The 19,240-nt window shown below is 46.9% G+C and overlaps 1 pseudogene; it reads right to left on the reverse strand.

The window, feature by feature from the left end:
* Positions 1–12,508: 12,508 nt before the first annotated feature.
* On the reverse strand, positions 12,509–12,647 carry LOC123081196 (uncharacterized; annotated as a pseudogene).
* Between the last annotated feature and the right edge of the window lie 6,593 nt (positions 12,648–19,240).

Here is a 19,240-nt window from a genome sequence, read left to right on the forward strand (position 1 = left end):
GATTCATAATCAAGTGATTCCAAAATCCCATCAGTATGGAGTTTCTTCATGCGCTTTACACCAATATGACCTAAACGGCAGCTCCACAAATAAGTTGCACTATCATTATTAACTTTGCATCTTTTGGCTTCAATATTATGAATATGTGTATCACTACGATCGAGATCCAACAAACCATTTTCGTTGGTGTGTATGACCATAAAGGTTTTATTCATGTAAACAGAACAACAATTGTTCTCTAACTTAAATGAATAACCGTATTGCAATAAACATGATCAAATCATATTCATGCTCAACGCAAACACCAAATAACACTTATTTAGTTTCAACACTAATCCCGAAAGTACAGGGAGTGTGCGATGATGATCATATCAATCTTGGAACTACTTCCAACACACATCGTCACCTCGCCTTTTACTAGTCTCTGTTTATTCTGCAACTCCCGTTTTCGAGTTACTACTTTTAGCAACTGAACCAGTATCAATTACCGAGGGGTTGCTATAAACACTAGTAAAGTACACATCAATAATCTGTATATCAAATATACCTTTGTTCACTTTTACTAGTCTCTGTTTATTCTGCAACTCCCGTTTCGAGTTACTACTCTTAGCAACTGAACCAGTATCATTACCGAGGGGTTGCTATAAACACTAGTAAAGTACACATCAATAATCTGTATATCAAATATACCTTTGTTCACTTTGCCATCCTTCTTATCCACCAAATAGTTGGGGTAGTTCCGCTTCCAGTGACCAGTCCTTTGCAGTAGAAGCACTTAGTCTCAGGCTTAGGACCAGACTTAGCTTCTTCACTTGAGCAGCAACTTGCTTGCCGTTCTTCTTGAAGTTCCCCTTCTTCCCTTTGCCCTTTTCTTGAAACTAGTGGTCTCGTCAACCATCAACACTTGATGTTTTTCTTGATTTTCTACCTTCGTCGATTTCAGCATCACGAAGAGCTCGGGAATTACTTTCGTCATCCCTTGCATACTATAGTTCATCACGAAGTTCTACTAACTTGGTGATGGTGACTAGAGAATTCTGTCAATCACTATTTTATCTGGAAGATAAACTCCCACTTGATTCAAGCGATTGTAGTACCCAGACAATCTGAGCACATGCTCACTAGTTGAGCGATTCTCCTCCATCTTTTAGCTATAGAACTTGTTGGAGACTTCATATCTCTCAACTCGGGTATTTGCTTGAAATATTAACTTCAACTCCTGGAACATCTCATATGGTCCATGACGTTCAAAACGTCTTTGAAGTCCCGATTCTAAGCCGTTAAGCATGGTGCACTAAACTATCAAGTAGTCATCATATTGAGCTAGCCAAACGTTCATAACGTCTGCATCTGCTCCTGCAATAGGTCTGTCACCTAGCGGTGCATCAAGGACATAATTTTTCTGTGCAGCAATGAGGATAATCCTCAGATCACGGATCCAATCCGCATCTTTGCTACTAACATCTTTCAACATAATTTTTCTCTAGGAACATATCAAAATAAACACAGGGAAGCAACAACGCGAGCTATTGATCTACAACATAATTTGCAAAATACTATCAGGACTAAGTTCATGATAAATTTAAGTTCAATTAATCATATTACTTAAGAACTCCCACTTAGATAGACATCCCTCTAATCATCTAAGTGATTACGTGATCCAAATCAACTAAACCATGTCCGATTAACACGTGAGATGGAGTAGTTTCAATGGTGAACATCACTATGTTGATCATATCTACTATATGATTCACGCTCGACCTTTCGGTCTCTGTGTTCCGAGGCCATATCTGTATATGCTAGGCTCGTCAAGTTTAACCTGAGTATTCCGCGTGTGCAACTGTTTTGCACCCGTTGTATTTGAACGTAGAGCCTATCACACCCGATCATCACGTGGTGTCTCAGCACGAAGAACTTTTGCAACGGTGCATACTCAGGGAGAACACTTTTATCTTGAAATTTTAGTGAGAGATCATCTTATAATGCTACCGTCAATCAAAGCAAGATAAGATGCATAAAGGATTAACATCACATGCAATCAATATAAGTGATATGACATGGCCATCATCATCTTGTGCTTGTGATCTCCATCTCCGAAGCACCGTGCTTGTGATCTCCATCTCCGAAGCACCGTCATGATCACCATCGTCACCGGCGTGACACCTTGATCTCCATCATAGCATCATTGTCGTCTCGCCAACTTATTGCTTTTACGACTATCGCTACCGCTTAGTGATAAAGTAAAACTATTACATGGCGATTGCATCTCATACAATAAAGCGACAACCATATGGCTCCTGCCAGTTGCCGATAACTCGGTTACAAAACATGATCATCTCATACAACACATTATATCACATCATGTCTTGACCATATCACATCACAACATGCCCTGCAAAAACAAGTTAGACGTCCTCTACTTTGTTGTTGCAAGTTTTACGTGGCTGCTACGGGCTTAGCAAGAACCGTTCTTACCTACGCATCAAAACCACAACGATAGTTTGTCAAGTTGGTGCTGTTTTAACCTTCGCAAGGACCGGGCGTAGCCACACTCGGTTCAACTAAAGTGAGAGAGACAGACACCCGCCAGTCACCTTTAAGCAACGAGTGCTCGCAACGGTGAAACCAGTCTCGCGTAAGCGTACGCGTAATGTCGGTCCGGGCCGCTTCATCTCACAATACCGCTGAACCAAAGTATGACATGCTGGTAAGCAGTATGACTTATATCGCCCACAACTCACTTGTGTTCTACTCGTGCATAGCATCAACGCATAAAACCAGGCTCTGATACCACTGTTGGGGAACGTAGTAATTTCAAAAAATTTCCTACGCACACGCAAGATCATGGTGATGCATAGCAACGAGAGGGGAGAGTGTTGTCCACGTACCCTCGTAGACCGACAGCGGAAGCGTTATCACAACGCGGTTGATGTAGTCGTACGTCTTCACGATCCGACCGATCAAGTACCGAACGTACGGCACCTCCGAGTTCTACACACGTTCAGCTCGATGACGTCCCTCGAACTCCGATCCAGCCGAGTGTTGAGGGAGAGTTTCGTCAGCACGACGGCGTGGTGACGATGATGATGTTCCACCGACGCAGGGCTTCGCCTAAGCTCCGCAACGGTATTATCGAGGTGTAATATGGTGGAGGGGGGCACCGCACACGGCTAAGAGATCTCAAGGATCAATTGTTGTGTCTCTGGGGTGCCCCCCTGCCCCCGTATATAAAGGAGCAAGGGGGAGGCAGCCGGCCAAGGGGAGAGGCGCGCCATAGGGGGGAGTCCTACTCCCACCGGGAGTAGGACTCCTCCTTTCCTTGTGGGAGTAGGAGAAGGGAAGGGGGAAGGAGAAAGAAGGAAGGGTGCGCCCCCTTCCCTAGTCCAATTCGGACCAGACCATGGGGAGGGGTGCGGCCACCTTTTGAGGCCTTTCTCTCCTTTCCCGTATGGCCCATTAAGGCCCAATACGAATTCCCGTAACTCTCCGGTACTCCGAAAAATACCCGAATCACTCGGAACCTTTCCGAAGTCCGAATATAGTCGTCCAATATATCGATTTTACGTCTCGACCATTTCGAGACTCCTCGTCATATCCCCGATCTCATCCGGGACTCCGAACTCCTTCGGTACATCAAAACTCAATAAAACTGTCATCGTAACGTTAAGCGTGCGGACCCTACGGGTTCGAGAACTATGTAGACATGACCGAGACACGTCTCCGGTCAATAACCAATAGCGGGACCTGGATGCCCATATTGGCTCCCACATATTCTACGAAGATCTTTATCGGTCAGACCGCATAACAACATACGTTGTTCCCTTTGTCATCGGTATGTTACTTGCCCGAGATTCGATCGTCGGTATCTCGATACCTAGTTCAATCTCGTTACCGGCAAGTCTCTTTACTCGTTCCGTAACACATCATCCCGCAACTAACTTATTAGTCACAATGCTTGCAAGGCTTATAGTGATGTGCATTACCGAGTGGGCCCAGAGATACCTCTCCGACAATCGGAGTGACAAATCCTAATCTCGAAATACGCCAACCCAACAAGTACCTTTGGAGACACCTGTAGAGCACCTTTATAATCACCCATTTACGTTGTGACGTTTGGTAGCACACAAAGTGTTCCTCCGGTAAACGGGAGTTGCATAATCTCATAGTCATAGGAACATGTATAAGTCATGAAGAAAGCAATAGCAACATACTAAACGATCGGGTGCTAAGCTAACGGAATGGGTCAAGCCAATCACGTCATTCTCCTAATGAGGTGACCCCGTTAATCAAATGACAACTCATGTCTATGGCTAGGAAACATAACCATCTTTGATTAACGAGCTAGTCAAGTAGAGGCATACTAGTGACACTCTGTTTGTCTATGTATTCACACATGTATTATGTTTCCGGTTAATACAATTCTAGCATGAATAATAAACATTTATCATGATATAAGGAAATATATAATACTTTATTATTGCCTCTAGGGCATATTTCCTTCACTTTCATCACTTTTGTGTTCATAATATTCCATCGGAATGGCAGGTTCAGGAGTCTCATCAAATTCCAGTCTAGAAGTGCTTTGCATGTTTCTCATGGGGAACATATCCTCAAAGAATGTAGCATCCTTAGACTATAATTGTACCGACCTTCTGGTCGGGTACCTCAGATTTCACCACTAGAAATCTATAGCCAACGCTATTCTTAGCTTAGCCCAAATTAACGCAGTCCACGGTCTTTGGTCCAAGCTTACGCTTTTTGGGGATCGACACATTGACTTTCGCCAAACAGCCCCAAGTGCGCAAGTAAGAGAGTGTAGTTCTTTTCTTTTCCCATTGCTCATAGGGAGTAGTCTCATTATCCTTCGCGGGAACTTTATTCAGGACATGACATGATGTCAATACAGCCTCCCCCACCATGCCTTGGATGAACCCGACGTATTTAACATAGCGTTAGCCAAATCTGTTAGAGTACGGTTTTTCCGTTCGGCAACCCGTTTGACTGGGGTGAATAGGGAGGCGTCCTCTCATGAATAATACCATGTTCCGCACATAATAGATCAAACTCACTAGAAAAGTACTCTCCACCACGATCAAACCGGTCTCGTTTTATTTTCTTCTCAAGTTGGTTCTCAACTTCAGCCTTATAGATTTTAAAGTAGTGTAGAGCCTCATCCTTTGTATTTACAAATACACATAACAGAATCTAGTGGAATCATCAATCAAAGTCATGAAGTATTTCTTTCCACCTTTAGTCAACACACCATTCATCTCACAGAGATCTGAATGTATGAGCTCTAGTGGTGCCAGGTGTCTCTCCTTCGCAGGCTTGTGAGGCTTACGAGGTTGCTTTGCTTGCACACACGCATGGCACTTAGAGCCTTTGGCTAAAGTGAAACTTGGGATTAGATTCATCTTAGCCAAAGGCTCTAAGTTCATCTCACAGAGATCTGAATGTATGAGCTCTAGTGGTGCCAGGTGTCTCTCCTTCGCAGGCTTGTGAGGTTTACGAGGTTGCTTTGCTTGCACACACGCATGGCACTTAGAGCCTTTGGCTAAAGTGAAACTTGGGATTAGATTCATCTTAGCTAGCCGCGTCATACAACCGAAATTTATGTGACAAAGACGTGAATGCCAAACCTCACATTCGTTCACATTAGAATGAATTTGGTTCACAACTTTATTACAGAAATCCTCCAGGGAAAGGCGGAACAAACCACCACAATCATATCCTTTTCCAACAAATAGTCCATATTGCGATGCGACTACTTTGTTAGACTCAAATACTAACTTAAACCCTTCTTTACATAGAAGGGAGCCACTAACGAGATTCTTCTTGATAGTGGGGACATGCTGCACGTTCTTTAGTTGCACGATCTTTCCCGAAGTAAACTTCAGATCTACCGTGCCAACACTATGAACAGAAGCATGCGAGCCGTTCCCTATCAGGACGGAACAATCTCGTGTGACCTGGTAAGAAGAAAATAAAGACACATCAGCACACACATGAATATTGGCTCCAGTGTCAACCCACCAATCGGTGGACTGACAAACTGAAAGTATGGTAAACAGATTACCATACCCTGATGCCGCATCATTGTTGCTCAGAGTCACATTGACAGACTTTGCGTCCTGTCCTGGCTTCTTATACTTGTTTGGGCACTTGTTTGCCCAATGTTCATCTGAACCACAAGTGAAGCAGCCATCTCTCTTCTTATCTTTCTTCTTACCCTTCTTCTTGAAGGTAGTATTCTGCTGGACAGAGTTCTTTTCCTTGAACTTGTGGGAGTTCTTCTGCACCACATTGGCACTAGAAGAACCCTATGCCCCTTTCACGTGTGAGTCCTTTGCTCTCGAGTTCTGCTCAACACTTAGATGACCGGTGACATCCTCAACAGAGAATTCACGTCTCAAGTGCTTGAGAGAAGTAGCAAAGTTCCTCCATCCAGGAGGGAGTTTGCAATAATGCAACCCGCGACAAACTTGTCCGGTAACTCACACTTCAGGAGCTCCAGCTCCTTGGCAACGCATTGTATTTCATGAGCCTGGTCCAATACAGGACGGTTATCAACCATCCTGTAATCATGGAACTGCTCCATGGCATACAACTCACTGCCAGCATCGGTTGCGCCGAACTTAGCTTCGAGCGCATCCCACAAATTCTTGGCAACACGCATATGGAGATATGCGTCGACTAGCTTGTCTCCAATCACAGTAAGAACAGCTCCAACAAAGATGGTGGTTGCCTCCCTAAACGCATTCTCCTGTTCAGGAGCAATCGTTACCGTGGGAGACACACCACCAACCCAGAACACGTGCATTGCTGTGAGCCACAAGATAGTCCTCGTCTGCTAACGCTTAAAATGCGTTCCAGTAAACTTTTCCGGTTTCAGAGTAGCGGCGAAGCCATGAGTCGAAAAGTTCCTAAAATAAGGTTTTTGGATTGTTGGAAATATTAGCACTTTTCCGACTAATCTAATCCACGAGTAAACAGTAATCATGGCAAATACGGTATGCATCTTATACCGATATCTAAGCATGTGAGCACGTACAGTACATAGAACCAAAACATCTATGAACAACATATATACGGCTAGCGCATGTACGAGCAAATAGGGGATGAACGAGTCATACCCTCCGGTTGGCCAGGCCAACGCGGCGGCAGCCTCGGCATCGGCCGAGGCCTTCTTCTTTGCGGCGGCGTCGTCAGCCATGGGGTCAATGCAGGGGAAGTAGTGGAAGCAGAGGCGGACGGAGACGGATCGGGAGCAGTCGCGTCAAGACGCTCCCCAAAAACCTTATTGCCGTTCTCCCGGGCAGGATCTCGAACGACAGGGTTCCAGTGGCACCTGCTCTCCCGACCAACCGTGCACGCGGTCGTCGGGATGGGATCACCGGAAGCAGCACAAGGAGAGGAACAGTAGATGATGGCTAGGGTTGTACGAGAGGGAGTGAGTGAACTGGGCCAGGCCCACGATCGAGTCCGCGAACAGCCCACAGTCCAACGTCTCGTTAATTAATTAATAATTAATTAACCATTCTTGAGCGGCAAAAATAAGCTTCGGCTCGTTCCCGCAACCCGTGGCGTGGCGTGCCGAGGCGGGCGGCGGAGGAGGAGCGCGCGTGTACTGCTCCTATTCCGAAGCTCCCAATAGCAAGTGGTAGAGCAGTCCTTATAAAGAGGTCTCACTCTTCTTAATGTAGCAGTATGGGACTAAACTTCCCACAGTTCCCACCACTTGCCATACACATGCATGGGCCTTAGAGATTAACTAGCGATTATTGTCTTATATGGGCCTAAGCCCATCCATAATCCATCAGAGATTGCTTGAGCCGAAGTCCAGTATGCGGGAGGAATCTGCGATGGAGACTAGCAAGCAACTTGCCATCCATGTCAATCTGAAGTAGCGAGTCATTGTCAAATTTGGCCAGCACGAGCACATCACCATCCCAATATGCAGCCTCCAAATTCCAACAATCGCCAAAGTTTTCTAGTTGCACCATGAGCTCGGCAATCGGCAATTCAACCCGGCGTTTGGAGGCCCAGACTTGACCTTCATAGTCCTGCATCACCCATATATCAACAATTTCGTCATTAAGACTGAACACGCCAAGCATGTCATCCATCTCAAATAGGTCAGCATGGTCATTTGGCGGAACAATCGGAGAGGGCATCTGCCGGAACAACTCAGCAGTGGTGTCAAATACCATTATCAGGTTGTCTACATGCCAAAGCTATCTCTGATAAGGATAGATCCGGGGGAGTTCATCAGTTCCTTGTCACTTGGGCAGTCTACGTGCCTCGGCGGCTGGCCAGAGCCTAATGTGAAGACGTAGGAGCCACTTTGATCATCGTCCTCTGGGTAGAGCTGAAAGATGGCTTGAAGCGTATGCCTAGCAGGGACGCGTTATGTGTTATATATAGCCATAGGCTAGGGTTTACAGGATTCGGTAGTTGGTTAGGCTTGATCCTCAAGTTAGCTATCCTACAAGATAAGGATCGAAGCTTGAACCTAACTACCAGATTACAATGTTGAACACACACGGAACTCCAAGAGTATATACGGTTTTATATACACAACCGTATATACATACAATATATTCTAACACACCCCCTCAATCATAACTTCACCAAGTTGAGATTGTTCTTGAACTCTTCTAACTTGTGCCATGATAAGGCTTTAGTGAAACCATCTGCAACTTGATCATTAGTGGGAATGAATCGAATATCAAGAAGCTTCTTAGCTACCCTTTCTCGCACAAAGTGATAATCTACCTCGATGTGTTTTATTCTAGCATGAAACACTGGATTTGCTGATAGATATGTGGCACCAATGTTATCACACCACAACCGTGCAACAGGAGAGTGATTAACACGAAGCTCATTCAACAAGGTTTGAACCCATATCAACTCTGCCGTGGCATTCGCGAAAGCTTTGTACTCAGCTTCTGTACTTGATATTGACACAGTAGCTTGTTTCCGTGCACTCCATGATATAAGATTTGGTCCAAAGAAAACAGCAAAGCCCCCTGTTGATCTTCTATCATCACGACAACCTGCCCAATCAGCATCAGAGAATGCACTCACCAAAGTTGACATTGACCTTGTGACTTTCAACCCTGTACTCATAGTGCCCCTTAAATATCTCAAGATTCTTTTTACTGTTGTCCAATGTGCAAAGGTGGGAGCATGCAAGAACTGACATACTTTATTGATAGGAAAAGATATATCAGGTCTTGTAAGTGTTAGATATTGCAAAGCACCTACAACACTTCTATAGTTTGTAGAATCTTCAGCACTTAAAGGCTCTCCTTCTTCCTTAGATAATTTTTCAGAAGTTGAGAGAGGCATATTTGACACTTTGCAATTCATCATACCTGCTCGTTTTAGCACATCTGACACATACTTTTCTTGACTCAAGACTATGCCATCTTTAACCCTTTTTACTTCTATTCCCAAGAAGTAGTGCAAATCACCAAGATCTTTAAGAGCAAAGTCTCTCCTTAGATCTTCAAGCAATGCTTTGGTTGCATCCTGCGATGAGCTTGCAACAATAATATCATCAACATATACTAGCATGAAAATGGTGATTTTGCCTTTTCTGTAGAAGAACAGTGATGTGTCAGCTTTGGATGGCTGAAAACCAAGTCTTTGGAGTTTCACACTCAGCCTAGAGTACCATGCTCTAGGTGCTTGTTTCAAACCATATAAAGCCTTATCAAGCTTGCATACATAATGATACTTGTCATTTACCTCATACCCAGGTGGTTGTCTCATATACACTCCTTCCTCTAGAACACCATGAAGAAACGCATTCTGCACATCCAATTGATGAAGACTCCAATTGTTTGATACTGCAATGGACAGAACAAGTCTAACAGTAGCTGCTTTCACAACAGGGCTAAAGGTATCTTCATAATCTATACCATATCTTTGTTTAAACCCCTTTGCAACTAGTCTAGCCTTGTATCTGTCTATTGCTCCATTTGCCTTTCTTTTAATTCTATAGACCCATTTGCAGTCAATTAAGTTTCTCCCCTTTGCTGGAGGAACTAGATGCCATGTTCTATTTTTTATGAGAGCATTATATTCCTTATTCATTGCATTTTTCCAATTTTTATTTTCCAATGCCTCTACCAAAGTATTTGGTTCTCCTGTGACAGCAAGACCAGCAAAACGACGCCCTTTGTCATACCTGACCTTACCGTCCGTACGTACTTTTGGTTTTAAAATACCATGCTGAGATCTTGTTCTTGGTGGCGACGCAGAAATCATCGCAGAAGGCGACTGCACAGAGGATCCGGAGCCCTGCATAGCGGATCCAGAACCTGACCCAGCCGCACCAGATCCCACACGGATCCTGTCGCCATCGCCAGCGTCCGCACCTAGGCCGGCAGCCGCAGATCCGAGGCGGATGCTGTCGCCCACCTGCGACGCGCCTGATTGGCCCGCGTCACCATGCGGAGGGGACCGCACCACTTGGCGGGTGGAGAGCGGCGCCTCGCTGCTTGTGGGTCCACCTGACCCTGAGTGCGCGACAGCGCCTGTGCCCACAGGCCCGCAAGGGGACACGCGTCGTGGCGACGCTGGATCGCCCGCTCCCGAGGCTGATGCGGTGCGAATCCTCCCGCCGTCCGGCGTGGCAGGCGAGGGAGGATCTTCCCCGGGATCGCCGCTGGCTGGATCCGGCGCAGCACCTGAATCTGCATCGTGTTCCACACCTGTCTGCTGCATAAAATCATAGCCAAAAACAGAATTTCCACCAAAATTTACAGCAGGATTTTTATGAAGATTAACCGAAAGATCAGCTGTCTGTTCGCCCCCATGATCAAGAGGTTCAGATGGAGCAGTTTGTGCAAGAAGAACTTCGGAACGAAGAGGAACGCCGGCATTTGGATTTAGTGAGGCAAATGGAAAATTCGTTTCGTCAAAGATAACATCTCGAGAGATATAGACACGTCCTTCTTTGACATCGAGACACTTGAACCCTTTATGGAGATTGCTATAGCCAAGAAAAACACATTGTTTTGAACGGAACTCAAGCTTCTTAGCATGAAAGGGTCGGAGATTTGGCCAGCACGCACAACCAAAGGTGCGTAGGGCATGGTAGTTGGGTTTTTCATGAAACAATTTTTCCAAGGGAGTGTCAAGATTAATCACTTTGCTAGGAGTACGATTGATAAGATAGGTGGCAGCTAGAAAGCCTCGTCCCAAAATTTTAAGGGCATGGAAGCATGAGCTAAAAGTGAGAGACCCACATCCACAATATGCCTATGTTTTCTCTCGGCTGACCCATTCTGTTGATGGGCATGTGGGCATGATACGTGATGTGTGATCCCTACTTGACGAAAGAAGGAGTTGAGGCACTCATACTCACCGCCCCAATCCGTTTGCATGGTGATAATCTTGCGATCAAAAAGTCGTTCAACTAGTGCTTGAAACTCATGAAACACTTTGAAAACTTCTGATCTATGTTTGAGGATATATATCCATGTGAATTTGCTGAAATCATCGATGAAACTCACATAATAATTTTTCTTATTAATTGAATCTCGGGCAGGCCCCCATACATCAGAGAAAACTAGCTCTAAAGGAGCTTTTGAAATACTACTAGAATTTGGGTAGGGAAGTTGATGGCTCTTGCCTTGTTGGCAAGCATCACACACTCCCTCTTTATTCAACTCTTTGCTAGAAAAGGAAATTTGATTGTGTCTAAGAACATGTTGAACTATTGCCGAAGATGGATGTCCTAAACGATCGTGCCACCTTGACGGAGATATCTTGGTGGCGCCAAGTGCATGTCTGCCCGAGCTTATGGAGCTGATGATAGGGGATAGAGCCCGTTTCTACACCTGCCGTGGAGGAGGGTTTTCCTCGTTGCCTTGTCCTTGACAAAGAAAAAATGAGGATGAGTTTCAAGAAACACATGATTGTCATTGGCTAGACGATGAGCAGAGATCAAGTTTTTAGTGGCTTTGGGCACATGCAGAATATTTTTGAGATGAAGATTACGAGTAGGGGTACGAACATATGCATGACCTATATGGGAAATCTTCATACCTGCGCCGTTTGGCACGTTTACTTGATCGTGCCCATTGTACTTGTCACGGAACGGTGAGCTTGTCGAGCTCGCTGGTAATGTGGTCTGTTGCACCTGAGTCCACATACCAGTTTGTGTCCACCCCGTAGGAGGAGTTGGTGTTGACGGCTGCTGCAGTTTTCTCCTTGTTGAAGGAGACATCAAAGCGACGGTAGCACTCCATGGCCGTGTGATTTGGCTTGGTGCAGATTTGGCAGAAGACCTCAGGCAGATCGTTGCGGCCTCCTCCATTGCCGCGGCCGCCGCCGCGACCACGACCGCCGCCGCCATTGCCACGGCCGCCTCCATTGCGGCCACCGTTGCCACCGCGGCCACCACCACGGTTGGATCCACCGCGTCCGCCGCGAGACACGGCGTTGGCAGAGGAGTGGGAGGACTGCCCTCCGCCTTCAAACATGGCCAGTCTGCTTTCAAAGCTGATCAGCTGCGAGTAAAGCTCGCTCACCTTGATTTGCTGAGTACGAGCGCAGATCGTGGAGACGAAGGACACGTAGTCGTAGTCGAGTCCCGCCAGGATGTAGGACACCATGTCGTCGTCGGTGAGCGGCTTGCCCACCGATGCCATCTCATCACCGAGCGCCTTCATGCGCCCGATGTACTCGGACATCGTCGAGTTGCCCTTCTTGGTGGTGGAGAGGGCGATTCTGGTGTTGACGACGTGCGCCTGAGTTTGGGAGATGAAGATCTCCCTGATGGCGGCCCATGCTTCGGCCGCCGTGTCACAGTGTGCAACCTGAACCATAACAGGAGCTGAGATGGAGTTGAAGATGAAACTCAGCACCTGAGAATCTCGAGCCTTGTCGATGTCGCATGCAGGGTTGGGCACGTCCGTGGGCTTGTCGTCCTTGTCGCGGAGCTTCTGCTCCGGCTGCTCCCGATCTGGATCGAGGTAGGAGACGAGCTGCGCCCCACGGATGGCTGCCATGGCTTGCGCACGCCATACCAGAAAGTTGGAGCGATGGAGTCGGTCGGCTATGGGGATGAGGGCAGGCGCGCAGCGGAGCTTGAGGAGGCCATGGCTACGAGAGATGTGCTTTAGAGGGGATAGGCTCTGAATACCATGAAAGATGGCTTGAAGCGTATGCCTAGCAGGGACACGTTACGTGTTATATATAGCCATAGGCTAGGGTTTACAGGATTCGGTAGTTGGTTAGGCTTGATCCTCAAGTTAGCTATCCTACAAGATAAAGATCGAAGCTTGAACCTAACTACCAGATTACAATGTTGAACACGCACGCAACTCCAAGAGTATATACGGTTTTATATACACAACCGTATATACATACAATTATATTCTAACAAGAGCAATAGTCGGTACTCGCCGGTAGGGCTGTGCGGGTACATCCCCAAGAACCTAAAGCCATCAAGCTGGTGGAGGGGAGCATATTGACGAGTGGCCGGGTTGTAGATGGATAAGCCACTTTCTTTATAGGTGCTTAAGAGGAGGAGGCCGTCACAGCAGTCCACTAGAGAGAAGTCGATGGCATCATCGAGTCGAGCGATGGACTGGAGCCTGTCGGCTATCCGGTGGTTGCAGGTGAGGATGTCTATGGAAGATTGGTCGTCAGTGTCGACGTAGAGGAGGGGAAGGCTGGGCTGGCGGGCGTGGTGAGCAAGAAGGAAGTCACGAGCGGAGGTGGCGCGGCGCCAGGCGGGTCAGACGGCGCGGCAGCGAAGGAGGGATTCGGGGGGGAGGCCGATGAGGATCTCCCAGATGGCGATCTCATCGGGGAGGCCAGGAAGGAGTTGTGTCCATCCTGCTGCACTGGCGGCCTCCGCCATGGTCGCTCTGGATCCGTGCGAGGAGCGACGGCAGTAGGAGAGGAGGAGAGGTCGGTAGGTCATCCTTCCTCTCGCGGATATAATAAACACACATGCGGATGCACTAGTAGAAAATATGCCTTTAGTCCCGGTTCGCAAAGGCCATTAATCCCGGCTGTGCAACCGGGACTAAATATGCGCGACTAAAGGCCCCCCCCTTTAGTCGCACCTCTTACGAACCGCAACTAAAGGCCCGTCCACGTGGGCGCCAGGAGTCCGTCGGGGCGGAGGACCTTTAGTCCCGGTTCTCGTGGCTAACCGGGACTAAAGGCCTCCTCCGCAGGTTTAGGGTTTTAGCCCCCCTAAACCTGGTTTCTTTTTAATTTGTAGTGTTTTATTTCTTTTATATTTTATTTTGTGTTTTATTTTAATTTTGATGAAGTTTCAGTACACATATTCTACGCTACTATATACATGCATATGCAATTTCAAACAAGAAGAATTCAAGAGGAATATATAATATATATTCAATCTCGGGTGACCATATACAACTTCGAACAAGTTTCCATACACAATTAGGATGGATGACCATATACAACTTCGAACAAGTTTCAATCTCGGGTATGCATATAAATTTCTTCGTCCTCGGTATAGTGTTCTCCTTTAGGATTGATGACTTCCCTCATGAAAAATCCTGCTAATTCATCTTGAATTGGTCGGAAGCGAGCTTCTGGACTAAGCCTCCTCCGCAAGTTATCCGTCGCCTTCCGCACGCTATCCGATGCCTTCCGCTCAGAGGTGTGTCTCCGGATGTTCTCACAAACATAGTATCCACATAGATTGGTCCCCGGTGGCTGCTTATCCACATTAACTAACCTTCTAAAATCTAGCTCATGTTTGAATTCACCGACAATTTCTTCTGAGAACCGTCTCCAAACCCTACAGGGCAAAGAAAATTAAATGAACAAGGGAGTTATTAGTTACTTGATATTAGGAAATGAACGAAAGAGACCGATCGATATAGAGCTCAAATGATTGAAAATAATTACTTTTGCAGCATTTTTCTCATGTCGGCCCAACGCTTTGAATCCGAATCCATAGAGTCCATGATTAGAACTCTGGAGGTGTGAAGTTCAATATTTAGCAGAATCCAGTGGAACCTGCGGACACGTTACATGCACAGTCATGCATAACTCATCGATTAGACATACCATGCATGGAGTAAACAAAAGAGAATGGGCACAAGAGAGAAACACTCACCCAAAATGGTAAGGAAATAGAATATGACTTTTGAGTTGATGCTTTCTAAGAAACTTGTACAAGTCTTTCTCCACGTCTTCGGGGTGATTTTGTAACACATGTCCATTAACGATATGTGGGTCAATGAACCCAACATCATGGATGTTTCTTATTTTGCATTCCCAAATCTTCAATCTGCATAATAGCGTACGCAACAATATAGTTAGGACAATATATATATATATATAGTGCAGGCAATGAAGAACGAGATGAGGTAGAAATAAATCACTTACAGAACGTAGCAACTCAGGATAGATTTGTCGAGCTCGCGCAGATTGAACAGCTGGAACAATTCACTCATATGAACTTGTACAGAGTACCGTTTGGTGTGATGCTCCTCTGTAACATCCGCATAAACATATTCTTTGTCGGCCCATGTTATGAAATGCTTGTACCAACGTAGCAGATTTCGCATTTGTGGTGGTAGACTCTTTTCCCGCGCAGGCTCGACGAGAGGCCCATTCCGCACATATTGTAATGCTATCTCACATACTGGCGCATCCTCAAGGCCTAACGAGGCACGAAGAGTCAAACCCATCTCGGACGCTTGTTTCATGGCACTCGCTACAGTCAATCCAAGTGCTGCCGCAGCTGCTATGATCTCGGGGTCCTCTTCCGGACCGGCTTTCACTATGAGCGGGGGGATCGATTGTTTATTCTGCATCCCGAGCTGGTCAACTTGTTTCCCGCTTTTTTTACTTTCTTCTTTCTCCTCCTTCAATATTTTTGCTTGCCTACGAAGTTCATGTCCATAGTCGTCAGGCATATTCAGCTCGGCTTGGGACGGTGTCGTCAAAAAATCCTTAGCCCACTTCTTTTGCTTCTCAGTGAATACTTGCTTGGGCTCAGGCTCTTTTATCGCCTTCGTATCCGCCTTCCATTTCTCATAATGAGCAGACGCGGCCAATTTGGTTTCAGCTTCACTAAGTTCCCAAGGCCTTGGGAGGAGAGGCTTCAGTGATGGCTCCGGTACCCTTGTGGTCTTAGGTACATAAGGGTCCGGGTTAATAGTCCAGGAGCGGGTTTCCTTGCTGTCCGCCTGCTTCTGCTTCTTCGCCGGAGGTGGATTGGGGGGCGTCGTACCCGCCGGAGGAGGATTGGGGGGCGGCGGCTGCTTACCCGCCGGAGGTTGTGGATCGGGGGACGGCGTCGAATGGCGTGAAGGAGGTGTAGGTGAACCACCACGACCACCACCACCGCCACCACCACCACCACCACCACCATCGGAGGGGGGTGGACTTGTTAGCCTTGGCGCCTCGCCTGGAAACACTATGTACTTCTTTTTCCATAGAATGATCTGGCGCTTGACATCTCCAAGTCTTCTCTCCCCTTCGGGTGTAGCTTTGTCAATCTCCAGGTCCTCAAACTCTTGGACTATGTCTTCCACCGTGACACGAGCATAGCCATATGCAATGGGGTTGTTGTGGTGGAGTGCTCCAGGTGTACAGGGTAAAGCACTGCCGGTAGCTACCTTCGTGGAAACGTTCCCCACGGGATAATGCAGATCACATTCTTTCATCTCCTTTACATCATCCACGGGGTAGTGAGGCTCCGGTGCACGAATCTCGATCGTCGGTGCATTAGCACCAGGCGGGGCATCCGTGGAAGCCACGCTGCTTCTCCGCTGCTGGCTTCCGCGATCCGCTTCATGATCTTCATGCGGCCCTGCAGCCGATTTTTCTTTTACTAGTTCATGCACGGTCTGCTTCAACTCATGGAGTTCCGATGCAAACTTCGCCAAAAGATCTGCATCCCGGTCCGTCTTTCTCTTACGGCTTCTGTAACAGTACGGGTCATTGTCCTGGGAAAACCCTACTTTCCACGGAATTCTGCCTTTGCCTCGTACACGTCCTCCGTGTTCATCATTCCCGAGGGCTGTTGTCAGTGCGTCTTTCTCTCTGTTGAACTTGATCAAGCCCTCTTGAGCTTGGGTCATTGCGTCAATAAGGGCTTGGGTGGGAGCAAACTTTTTCTTCCGGTGAACACACACCCCTGTCTCCGGGTCTAGCGATCCCCCATGCCCGTACCACCAGCTTTTGGCCCTTGGGTCCCATCCCTCTGTACCTAGAGGGATTCCTCGCACCCTCAGGTCCTCCTCCATCTTCTGCCACTTAGGCTCCGAAAGGCGGTATCCTCCTGGCCCCATAATATGATGGAACTTTTTCTTACTCGCATTATCCTTATTTTTTCGATATTTCCTTGAAATGCTCCGATTTCTTTTGCCTCACAAATTCTGGCCAATCATCTTTCAGTTTCTCATGTTGTCCATTGAAATCCGGAGTCTTGCCCTTGTTGACATAGTCACGGGTTAAATTTTTCTTGAAGTTCCGGAATGCTTCGGCCATCTTCTGAAGAGCGAACTCTTTAACTAGCCTCCTCCTCTCACGTCCACCCGGAACCTCGTTACCGAATTCATCGACTTTGTTGTATTCCGGAGGTAGAATGAAATGTTCCATAAGCTTTCTCCAGCAATCCTTTTTCGTTCTCTTGTCGACAAAACTGAAACCAAGACGTGCCTTCTTTGGCTCCTTCCATTCCTGGACGGTGATCGGGACGTTGTCTCTAACAACGACTCCGCATTGGTTGATAAACTTTGAGGTGTGCTGTAGGGGCTTGCCGGTTTCACTGACAAAATCAATGGTATATGTTTCTCCTGTTTTCATCGCCTTGGATTTGCCACGCTTTGTCGTACTCGACCCGGCCGAGGGCTAAAAAAAGAAAGAGAGTCGCGCGCGTTAATACATATGTATTCACATTTCAGTAAGTTTGTATCACGAGAGGCTCAATGTATATATATACCTCGCCGGAGGTGGTTGCTACTTGCAATTCGAGATCGTCGTTTGTTGACGGTTGACCTCCGTCGACAATGTCCGTTCCTTCACCTTCTTGATCATCGACAATGTCTGTTCCACCATCAAGGTTCAGAAAAGAAGAGACTACATCCTCTTCTTGCTCATATTCTGAGCCCGGCACATAAGGAATCTCGTTGTTTATGATGCCCATTAAATAACGTTCAGCCTCCGGATCCCTAAGCGGCTCAGCTCTATCGTCCGCCATATGTCACTCCTGCATGTAGTAAAAATTAATTAAGTATAAACGAATTAAAAAATAAGATTAAGGGGACATAGAGGAGGAGCAGCGACGGTTGAATGATTAAGAGCTATTAATTTTTGCTTTCATTTCAGCCATTTTTGGAAAACAACAAAAACAGAAATACTTTAGATGTCAAACTGCATGTATAAGGTTGAAAACATGTGCCAAATGTTTCACTGAACATTTTGAGGTATTAAACATAATTTTTGGATAATTATTTAATTAGTTATGCCATTTTCTTTTTCCTTTTCTTTTATGACCAGAACAGAAAATTGATGTTTTTCCTTTTCTTTTAATTAGTTATGCCATTTTTTTCCTTTTCTTTTATGACCAGAACAAAAATTCATCGACTTTTTCCTTTTTCCTTTCCTTTTCTTTTCCATTTTTAGTTCCCTCTTTGCTCTCTCTCTCTCTCTGCTCTCTCTCTCTCGCTCGCTGACGGGTGACCACCAGCACGGGCACGCACGGCGGCGCCGTTGCCGCACGCGCGCGAGGCTGGCAAGGCGCGCATCCAGTATGCGGCGACGAGGAGGACGGCAGGCGGCGGCGTGCGAGAAGGCGGGCGAGAAGACGACGGCGGCGGTCCCCTCTTCTTCTAGGCACGCGAGGAGGACGGCGCGGAGAAGATGAGGGCGGCGGCGCGGAGAAGACGAGGGCGGCGCCGCGGAGAAGACGAGGTCCTGGATGCGTTTGGTGGTTAGCGCGGATAAGACTAGGGCCGCGGAGAATATATAGGGCAAGCCTTTAGTCCCGGTTGGGGACACCAACCGCGACTAAAGGTACCCTTTAGTCGCGGTTGGTGTCCCCAACCGGGACTAAAGGGGTACCTTTAGTCGCGGTTGGTGTCACGACCCGCAACTAAAGGTTCTTTCGCGCCGTTTTCGTTCCCGCGCGGAAAGAGCCTTTAGTCGCGGTTCGTGTCATGAACCGCGACTAAAGGTCCTTTTTCAAATACTTTTCATTTTAAAATCTTAAAAATACAAATAA

Source organism: Triticum aestivum, chromosome 3D (assembly GCF_018294505.1).
Source record: "Triticum aestivum cultivar Chinese Spring chromosome 3D, IWGSC CS RefSeq v2.1, whole genome shotgun sequence".
Lineage (NCBI taxonomy): Eukaryota > Viridiplantae > Streptophyta > Magnoliopsida > Poales > Poaceae > Triticum > Triticum aestivum.